Source organism: Mya arenaria, chromosome 5, assembly GCF_026914265.1.
Source record: "Mya arenaria isolate MELC-2E11 chromosome 5, ASM2691426v1".
Lineage (NCBI taxonomy): Eukaryota > Metazoa > Mollusca > Bivalvia > Myida > Myidae > Mya > Mya arenaria.
In genome coordinates this window covers 69,383,050-69,395,218 of record NC_069126.1, presented here as the reverse complement: position 1 = coordinate 69,395,218, position 12,169 = coordinate 69,383,050, and positions in this window count along the sequence as shown.

The following is a 12,169-nucleotide window of genomic DNA, read 5'->3' as shown; positions in this document are numbered from 1 at the left end:
TGAACCAATGTTACACTGTTTTTTGTTCGCATAATACATTTCTGTCAGTATTTAAGAGAGAATATCTAACTGAAACAAATCATGCTTATCTCAATTACCTGCAACATTAATAAAAGGGAACGCAAGATGCTTTTCTTAATAATTATTTCATTCATGTTTGCTTTATTTAACAAAGAAAAATATCTTGGAATCGTTCAAATGATCCGTTAAACATTTGATTGGTCAAATATTTAGGTCAAAGGCAAAAAAATACATCTAGAAATAACTACAATGATATGGGGTCACCGGACATTAAAGGTCAACAATATTGCTTAAAAGACATACTTTATTTAGGCGGTTACGGAACAAAAGAAATTCATCAGTCCAGCTCTTGTTGTTTCATACCCAAGACGTTGGAAGTCTTAAACCAGATACATTACCTGAACTTCAATTAAGAACATTCAATGTCTTCCTTGTTCATACATGTGAGTTTTCCTCAATATCTTTTTGAAAACCTGACGTTTTCCTCAACGATATTTTGTATACCTGAATTGGTTGTTTTGCCCATAGACGGATGAGGAAAAGATTAAAGATGACACTTTTAAGTCTAAAGGGGTCGGCTCAAAGAGTAAGTGAAAATATTTAGACGACTGTTTTGAATAAAGTCATGATTCTTAAAACAATGATACACATACAAATAATAATTATAGGTGAGGTGAGACATTGACATTTTCCAAAAGATAATTGTACGTTGGAATGTTTGGTTTCGGGGTCTTTGAAAAGTAATGTTTTGAGATAGTCCATGTTGTAAAAACTAAAGACTTACATTTAAAAATCGCTACATAAGATTTAAGTTGTAAATTATTTTAGAAGATAAATTTACACTTATTTTAAATTTATCATTTTACTGGTACATGGAAACATAATAAACCCTTATTGTTTTTGTTTTTATTAGAGAAGTGCCTAAAGAGAGATTTTTTGTACGCTACCTTTCCAAAGTTATTTTTAGCCGATTTTATTTTGTTGACGTAGATCATTAAATATTTCGTTCATCCCTTTATACATATATAAATATAATGTTAAGCGACCTAATGAATATATAGTGTCAAGCTGTTCTATCTTTATAATGGCATGTGTTAAATGTTCACAAATTCACCGATTAAGTGCAATCAAAACATTAAATATGTTCGCCGGAGTGGTGGCCGTGTTTCGTGAGCAAGGTGCCATGTAAACGCTATTTTTTAACAATCATACATCCTTGTTTTCGCTGTTTTACCCTATAAATAATAAAGAAGGAACCTGATTTGTTTTCAAAACTTTTTATTTTTATTTTATAAACATAATTGAATTATATATATGCAGTAAGTATGCCATTCTCGGTACCGCAACGTATCATAACCGTTGTTTAATTAACATTGGTTTTTATCTGAATAGAGTACAACTTATAGTCAACACAGTGTTATTTTTTATTATTTTGTAAGAATGACAGTAGCCAACTAAAACTTTTCCTGAAGCTTTCAGCATACTTTACAATCATATCACGTAGTGAATCAGCCTTGAAACATTTCAAGTATTGACTTTGCTTCCTTAAAATTTGATTTCAAAAAAGATAATACATTGAAAGTTAAGTATTCTCTTACAAACAGGAAAAACAAATTAATTTACAAGGCGACTTAAGTCAAATTTTAAACAAGGGGTTAGCTCAAACGAGTGAATGCGAATAGCAATGAAATTGTTTTAAAACAAGTCCATATTCGTACGTCTTATAACAAAATTATTTAACAGAGAACAGTAGGGATTTATTGGCGTTTACAATGCAGCAAGTTATTTCAATTGGGGTCCATCGACAAGAAAGTTGGTCTCAACTATTTTGTCATGGTCCCCTGTTACGAATTATTCTTCCTGATCAATGCTGATAACATACACATATACAGCCAGATCGTTCAACGGGACAAAACTCGAAAAACGTCGATCCGAAGATATGTTATTATAAACGTCCATTTCTTTTTAGAATAGATTTGTATCCGGGTCAAGAAGGTTTACTGCTTTGACAAAATGTTTGCAAACACACAAACATAAAAATAACTTTATTTTTTTTATTTTCAAATGCATGTTTATACGAGTGTTAATTGAAGATTATAGAACGGACTAGAGCAGAATACTTATTTCGAGGAAGGTGATCGACCCATCTGGCAAAACATGTGCCTATAAAATGGCGACAACAAGCAGCAATAACACAATAAGACATGTTTATTTCCAAAACATACATAATGATGTAATATGAAAACAAGTTACATGATGCAGACAAGAAGAGGTGCACTTCTAGTTTATATTTATCTTTGGCTTCATAACATTGTTTGATTCACTTAAAGATAGTACATTTTTGTTTATAAATAAATAAATGACAAATACAACTAACCTTTATAGATAACACGGAGTATAACGTAGTAGATGAATCAGATAATACAGGGACTAATGTAAAAAACCTCTGTAAGTGTCCCAAAACGTAAACATGAATACCCTGATCTTGGTAAATTGAAAAGTAATGACATCAATGATGATGTGCGATTGGATATTCTCTAATGAAAATGGCGCAGTGCTAATTTAAACATCTTTCCGGCAAGTTTAGTACATTTTATATGAATTTGTTTAACATTGACAAGTTTGTAAACGGTTAATAAGTATATGTACTTAAAAAAATCAAATGTCATCAATAACGGTCATAGTTCTACTGTGCCTGTGATCTATAATCTCCCTTGACAAGGTTTTTTTTATCATCTTATTTTTGTTTGTCTATTTGATTTAAATTGTACTAATATTGACGCAACTAATAACAATACATGCATATTTAATATTGGTGAGGTATAAATATTTCATTTATATAAAACAAAGTTTTAAAAAAGTCACCCACCTGCGTAGTATCCAATGTAAAAGGGACCAAAACCTCTTAAATTTTAGAAGAATCCTATATTTGTTCAGATAGTTAATTGATTGACAGCTAGCGATAGGGCATTGTTGTCGTTGTGGAGTCATGGCAAGGTAAATCCCTAACACAGCCGATGGGTGTTGACAGACCACCAAAAACGCAAAAATTCATTTTCAAAAAGTATTGTTATTAGATACATTGAAGGCAAAAAGAGGAAACTGAATGCACTCTGGCTTCAAACTTGCGATTGGCTTCAAAATTCACAATCGGAAGATGCCCTGTATTGTTCAGTTTGCATATGGTTTGGCCCAAACTATTCCAAAGGAAAGCTTTTCTGTGGAAAGAAATAAGACGTTATATAAGGCGGCATTTGTCTCTTTCTTAAAGCCTCCATCATAGTTGTGCGTCTGAAGCGGAGCAATTTGTGACCATAGTTAAACGAAAAAGCATGTCTGTGGTTAGTTTTATTTCTGATCAACATGCTTAAGATGTTGAAAAAATCGACATAGTCTGTCTCAAATAATTGAAGAAATCTTGCAACATCCCCATTTGCGGTCATACCGAGAAAACAAGTAATTTTATGGCTTTTGTGCCCACTTTTGTAAAATACGACCTCATCTTGAATTGGCAGAGCATTAAGCGGCCATTGATTCAGCAGTTAAATACCCTTCCCCAGAGATTAAAAAAGGAACTGATTAATGTGTGTGCTGGAGGCATAATACGAACAATTGCACGAGACTGCAATGAAGCAATGTCTTTCGGTATAATACCCGGTCAAGCGAATGATACGTCTATAAGAGAACAATTTTCCATCTCAGTTAGAATCGTTGATGAATCGGGTTCAACTCCATCTCTTCGAGCAAACATTGTTGGCTTTGTAAAAGCAGAAGGTACGAAAGGCGAATATCTATCTTATGTAATCTTTTAACAAACTCGATAAATGCGGACAAGACGTTAACCCATTACGGGCACAATGCTATAATAAAGCCGCGGAGAGTCAAAAAGAGTTCTGGCAAGAATAAGATGGGCTGTCCCTCAAGCGAGTTATATTCGTTGTACGGCCCACTCCTTGAATCTTGCTTTTGTTCACAGTGCAATATATCGCTTTTGCATTTGACTATTCTGCAAAGCGCCTGAACGCATACGCCCAAGACCATGAAAATGATGTCGCCTCAAAACAACAGATGAATGGGCGATCAAAACCTAGAACGCTATGCGAAACAATATGGTCCGGTAGAGCAGACGCTTTGTTCACCTTCAAAACATCATTTTATGTTCTCGTGCAATCTCTAGAAGTGATGAAAAGGCCAACCAACACCTTACCGCCATACTACGGTTTGAATCATAAATTAATAAATAAATAAATAAATAAATAAATAAATAAATAAATAAATAAATAAATAAATAAATAAATAAATAAATAAATAAATAAATAAATAAATAAATAAATAAATAAATAAATAAATAAATTAATAAATAAATAAATAAAAATTGCAACTGTCGGCTGATTTGATGCTAAACCAGGTATACCACATCAGGCTAGGTGAAAACAGCAAAGTGCGAACCCGCCTGCCGAATCTCCATCTGTCAACTTTATGATATCATTGGATCCAACAAGATTATTAAATAATTATTTATATTCAAGTCGTGTACATGCTGATATGCTAGACCTAAATCTCAATCGTTCATTTTTTTATTTTTAAGAGAACGGACCTTTCGTTTATGGACCACCTGCCTCGCTTCGCAGCGGAATTCCTTTTGCCATGTATTAGTTAGATAACATGAAGTAACATTTTAATAATTAAGAATGGGCGTAGAAAATCTGATACGGGAGTTTGTTTCGGGTGAGTGACAGTAGGCGGACCATTAAACATTCGAAATGTTGAAATTCTTAATGATTAGGCCTAGTACTTAATGATTGCCTATTTGCAATTTCATCGGCTGAAAATGTAGGTTGAATTATAATTATGATTGGTCTAACCAATGCATTGCTTAACAATTTATCTTTAAAATACAACGCCGACAATAGCCAATCCTTTGAAGTGTATATGGAGGAAGTTAGTCGTTTGAAGGTATGGCGCGTAAAGGTACTATATAATTGTTAATAATAAAATGAATAACATCCGAACAAGCCTTGAAATACATAATTTAAATTTATGGCGGTGTTAAGTGGCACAATTTTATAATGAATGACCCAGATAGTTAAATGGTTAAGCGTTTGCCTCGGATGCGGGAGGTCACGGGTTCAAACCCAGCCGCGTCGTACCGAAATGTGTTAATATATGATACAAGTTGCTCTTTGCCTAGCGCTCGACAATAAAAGGGCAGCACTGTAAATGCTGGTATACTTAATACGGGTTTAAACCTTAGAAAGGTGTGTACTTCTTATTTCGTATCACTTATTGCATTTCAACAGCAATTAGGTCGTGATGGCCACAACCCAAAATATAGCCATTACTCGTATCAATTGGCATTGTAGAAAAATTGAATACACTTTAACACATTTTACTTTAGACTAAATGGCGTGAATCATTACACGGGGGTTCTTCCAAAGCGTTTGCTGCTGCTGTCGAAAGCCACCTACGGATTGTACACACAATGCTGCTTATCATGAGTACATTAGACCAGTTCATTGATTCTATGCGCATGCGCGGGTCCCTTTTCCTTTGAAATGCATTCTATGTTGAAATCTGATAAGTGGGGGCTACTCCATTTTCGATGATATTGACTATCGGAAACTTATTAAATTATATATCTGTTTATAAAAATACGTGTTAACTTAATGTAAACAGATCGTGGTTAATAAACGCTCGCATGGTTTACGTCATGCCCTGTGATTTACCACATCAAACCAATCGTAACAGTGTTTATTTTTAACTCGCCTATCGCTAAAAAGATTCCCCTATTTGATTTCCTTATTTGGGGAGTAGTAAACAACGCCAAAAAATGACACAGATCGATTTGCTCTGAATGTGAAGACTTTGTTTGTTTTGTTGTGTAGTAGGATGCAACAATAGAAGGTCTGTCGCAAAGATGCCCTACCACAGAATTCTAAAAAAGCCTGAAGGTCGGCGTAAATCGTGAATAAAGCAACTGGTCGCCAGTGTCATGGGAAAAACAATTCATTGTGACTCTTTATACAAGAGTATGCGGAGCACATTTTGTAAATGGTGTTAAAAGCGATAATCTACACAGTGTCGACTATATACCTACTCAGGAACTGCCTGCCACTATTACAACACCTGGTCAGCCAACCCAACCTAGGTAACCAATTTCATACAGTATTGTTCATGATAAAGTATATATTCATATACCAATTTTTAGAGTTAGGGTGCTAAACCTCTCTTCCTGCCCCCATCTGCTTATTACCTATAATAGACAGTACATGCCTTTAATTGGTACGGGGCTTGAATCCAAAGTCATTCGGGCAGAACATAAAACATTGATTTCTTAGATAATGACATACTAAACAAATAGTTTAACTACATGTAACAACTTTCCTTTATAATTTAAGGTCGACTGCAACAAGCACGAAGGCTCGAGATTACCTTGAAGCTGTGGTGACATTCAACGTATACAGACTTTCAATATATTGAATGGAACAATCCCAGCAAGTCTTAATATGGTAGCTGAAGATGTATTCAAAACTTGCAGTTATCTGACTAATTTTCAAATCCCCCATTATCAAGATTTGAATGTGGTAAAATGAAAGCCATTATGATTGAGAAATTAACTTATTTTCTTTGTTTGTTAAGAAAATGCTTTAAACAATCAAAAGTGTCCGTAATGTTTTTGCATGTTGATTTTTAAGAAAGTATTAATATGGTGATTGTTACCTGTGAATTGTCATGCTAACTTTAACCAATGTATTACAATGTTGACTTTAAACAAAAGTATTGACATGTTGAGTTTAACCAAACGTTTTGACATGTTGAGTTTAAACAAATGTATTTACGTGTTGAGTTTAACCAAATGTATTGACATATTGATTGTTAAATAATTATTGACTTGATATTTCTTTTTCATTGTTAACTGTATACAGAACTATGCAAATAAATGTTTGTGAATGTATTACTTCATTTCAACTTTATTGCAACATGATACTATTTTGACACCAATCTCACTCCGCCTACAAATAGGTCAGAGTTTGTTTGCATGAGGCGATCAATTTAATCCCTTTTTTAAGTATTCATTGACAAACTTTAATATCTCTATTAGCCAAATGAATGGTTAAGTGACGACCAGTGTCATTTAATTACTAAACAGAAGATATAGTCCAGTCAGATCCTTACCAGAATACTTCAGATAATGGGAAAAGCGCCAAATTTTGAACACACTATTTTATGAACATACTGAAAAAAATGAGCGCTAGACCTACTCTGAAAAATCCAAAATGGCCGATAAAATCCAAAATGGCCACCATAAATGTTTTGGCATTTTAATTATTCATCAAAATAATATATCGATACAATTTCAGACCAATTGAGTTATTTTTCAATACAGGAATTGATCTTTATTTAATAAATGAATCATTTCGAGTAATTTATTTGGATTAAAATAAACAAGGTTATCTCCCCTTGTTTTAAATTTGCCATTTGCAGACGAATTTTTGTTGATAATGCATACTTCTCTGCTAAATTAAATGAATTTATGCCTGAAACTTACTGCATTGTTTCATTATTTTAAGTGGTAAGCTATGATATTTACTAAAAAACTGAAATAGTAATTAAAAAAAGCACCAATTGATAAAAAAGAATGTCACATGGTGTTGAGACAACATAGACTGTTTTGTCAACGTTTATATTTAATGTTGATCAATGATAAAAAAAATATAGTGATAACATTTAATAAAACATATTGTTCAGTTTGTTAAAACATCATTAAATGGAATTTTACAATATCTACACAGGACATATACGTTTCTAAACCATGATTCATTTTAAAATCCTTGTACAAAGTAAGTTTTGCATTATTAGAGCATTGATTACTCCATAATTGCAAATATTGATCTCTCAAGCGTTGTACATAGCATTTCAAAAACATTCCTGGGTTTTCAACAGATTGTGATTCCCATATATAACCAAAACCATTGCTATACAAATTTCGCCTAAAAAGTGTTGCCCAGTTGACATGACCACGTGCATCAAAATAAAATAACATGTCATAGCATAGTTTAATGTATCTATTATTACAACAGTTCATCAAACGTATCCAATATTTAATACTTCGTTTTTGTGCATAGATATACATAGGAAATCTACCTAGATCACCCAATACAACATTATTGCATGAATTAAGGCTAACATTTAGATAACGTTTACATGCATACACATGAACATTTTCACAACATTGTGTATTTTGAAGTCCCCAAATTTCTGAACCATATAACATAATACTAGCAATTTTGGAATCAAAAACCTTAAAATATGTTTTATAAGGCACATATGGTAAATTGCTAAACGAATTGAGAACATGATTACAAGCTAACTTTGCCATTTCAGCCATAAACTCTGCCATTTTATACAAAGACAACTTACAGGTAAAGTTAACACCAACATATGTAAAATAATTTATGACATCAACATTCTGGTTGTCATATTTCCAGTGTTCATGTCTGGACAATCTGCCGCCGTTTTTGAAAACAACAATTTTTATTTTGTTTACATTAACACATATCTTATATGTAACACTAAAATCATGTAATATATTGAACTGGCGCTGTAAACCAATCACTGTATCCGATAATAAACACACGTCATCAGCAAACATAAGAAGGAATATTTCAGGAAATAACTGGATACCTGTGAGATTACTACTACTAATTACATCGTTCAACTCATTTATAAATAAAGAAAATAATATAGGACTTAAACGACAGCCCTGACGCAAACCTACAGGACATGTAAATTCATCTGATAGGTCTTTGCTGGTCTTACCTGCTGCCTTAATAGAGTTGTATATAGACACAATCCAGTTATAAAGTTTGCCCTTTACACAGTTCTTACTTAGAACATTACACAATATGCGACGATCAACTGAATCAAATGCTGTTTTAAAGTCAATAAAAGCGACATATATGGGTCTGCGTTTCATATTTAAATATTTATTAATAATAGAATATAGGATTAAATCATTGTCAATAGTTGAATAATTGCTCCTAAATCCAGCTTGACATTCTGCTATTCTGTCATAAGCTTCTGCATAGAATGTAATTCGTTTAGTAATTATTGCTATATAAATCTTACTAAATACATCTAATAAAGCTATGCCTCTGTAGTTATCTGGCGAGTGAAAACATCCCTTCTTATGAAGTGGAATTATAATTGATTTTGTCCAAGATGTAGGATGTTATAAAAGAGTGACACACGGCTGAATAGTTCTATTAAAAAAACAATTTTCCTCTTTTTCGTAGACAAACTCCCAAACAGATCTCCAAAGAAAAGCAGCAGATTAGCTACCTTAAACAGGAATGTTCCCTCTTTTCTAAACTGTATGTTTTTATGTCATGTACGAGACAGAAACCTTGAATAATTCTTTGCTCATGAGAACCTACTTTCCTTCCTCCTTTGTCCCCATTTTGGAAGCCTCAGATTGGGTATTTAGTCTCATGTGTATCTTGCCTAGAGCATCATTCACAGCCCATTCTTGAACAACCTCATGTGAATGCATTAGTGTTAGACGGAGCAGTCATAGTCAACATGCTGAAACCAACAGGCTGTCAAAAATTTCAAGACTATTCCAGCAAGGTTTTCAGCCTACATATACGCCGCCAGCTTTCAAATGTTGAAAGGTTGGATGTTGTTTCGGATGTATATGATCCTGATAGTTTGAAGTCTGGTACAAGGTTGCACAGAGGAAAGGGGGTCAGATGAAGGGTATACCAGAAACAAAAATACCAGATAACTGGGATTCATTTTTGAGGGTAAATGAAAACAATACTGAACTATTCAAGTAATTGACAGATCAACTAGTAAATGTGGATAATGACAAACTAGTAGTAGCTACATGTGACCAACATGTTATTTGTTCTCCACAATATGACTGTAAGAATCTAGCTCCTTGTAGCCATGAAGAGGCCGATGTCAAAATGATGGTTCATGTATCAGATATTGCAGATCAAGGCCTACAAAAGATAATGATACAGACTGTTGATACCGACATGTTGGCTCTGGCTGTAGCAATTTATCCCCAAATTGCAGTTGATGAGTTGTGGGTAACTTTTCGGGCTGGCAAAAACCTAAAGTATATAGCTATTCATTCTATTGTCAGACCTCTAGGTGAGGTGAAGGCCAAGGCTCTACCATTTTTCCATGCATTGACCAGACATATAGCTATTCATTCTATTGTCAGACCTCTAGGTGAGGTGAAGGCCAAGGCTCTACCTTTTTTCATGCATTGACCAGACATCTGCCTCTTGTAGTCGAGGTTAAAAAACTACTGTCACAACTTCATTCCTTGCTCTTTCTACATCCCCTTCTGTCAATTCAGTTCTAGAAGAAATGCCAACAATATAACTTTTTTTGTACATATGTATGACAGAACGTGCATGGATATATTTTTTTAATCTATTCAAACATTTATTCTGCGGCGCTATGGGAACACACAAAACTTGCGGTTTTCTAAGCTTGACATATTTGGGGACAGGCTTTAACGTCGTGTCCTAATGTGCCAAACCCAGCAGATTGGGGGTGGGTTAGAGAAAACCCAAATGGGAATCTTTCTGGTCTTCACATTCACAGGCATCTGTCTCTTGTCAGGAACTGCTTAAATGCGGTTGTAATCCTGAAAAAAAGTTGTCGTGGCAGATGTAAATGCATCAAAGCTGAAATGCTACACACTGCTCTTTGTCGGTGTGGGGGAAATTGTGACAGGGACTGAAACGTTCCTTTAGGTAGTTCAATAAAGGACAGGATAATAAAGGTTAGATAATGCATATTCAAATGTATAGTGATTAATGTGAATGATGTATTGTAAACTTAATATATAACAATATTAAATATGCATTGATCAAGTTTTACGATAAGGAAAAGAGCACGTATAAAACATTATTTTATTAAAATGTTAACATGAGTCTTATTTTGTGTTATTTAGTAACAACTTTAAAATTTAAGTGTTATAACTGTTAATCAATTTATTTGTTAACAGTTTGCTTAAATCAATATTTGATAGTTTTCATAACATAAGGTTCCAAAACATGATACATTTATACCATTCAATCACAAGACTGATCCGTCGGACATTGATTTTTGTTCGTTTCTATGAAAATAATATGTACTACTTAAGTCAGTTTATATCTTTATATAATATTAAATCTTTTTTCCTGCATCATTATGTATGAAACAACAAAGTTTATAAACAATGACGTCTAATATGTGTTAAAAACATTGTTTTTATCTAGATATTTAACAATTATTTGAATTTGCATAAATTCTGGCGGCCATTTTGAAAAATGGCCGCTAGGCGGCCATTACGAAAGTTACAAGATGGGTCTAGGTCTCAAACTGTTTGTAACTTAGTTCTTCATATTTGTGCCAAGTTTGGTGCTTTTCCCATTTTCTGAAGTGTTTTGGTGTTTTCAATGACGATATGACTGGACTAATATACAAAGACATAAGTACAGGTTCACACGCTTGAATAGTTCTATAGGAAAGCTCTGTGTTTATTTCAGGAGAACAACTAAGAACTGAAAACAATAATTATTTTCATTTTTTCTTAGTTTTAAAATAAATCTTAAAAGTATTGGCAATGAGTGCAAAAGGCTGCTTCTGAATGAATCACATTCAAACATTTAATTGTGTCACTATAACATGAACGCACTTTGAAACAGCAAAGTGAGCTTATGTACACTGTACATTGCAAAACAAAATAACACATATTATAAATAAATAACTTAATTAGTTACATTCACTGAGGTGTCAATATGATATGAAAGCGCTAGTGTTGACGAATAATGAAACGAATTATTCAGCTATAGAGAAACATGCTTCCTGCACTGAACTTTACTTACTGAAACATATACACGTGAGGCTCTAAGCCATGTTTTACTCTTGGGAAGACAACTTCTGGAACCATAACATTTTCATAGAATGTTAAAGCTTTCTTTTGCAATTTTCCCAGAATATATAGTTAAATGTTACTTCATGAATAAGAATATCCTCCCTTGTGCAGATGACAAATTCACATTCGGGGATTCCAAGAATACCCATCTGGCCCTGGATCTGAGTGAAGTATTTATGACTAGGGTCCAGCACAATGTCATCATTC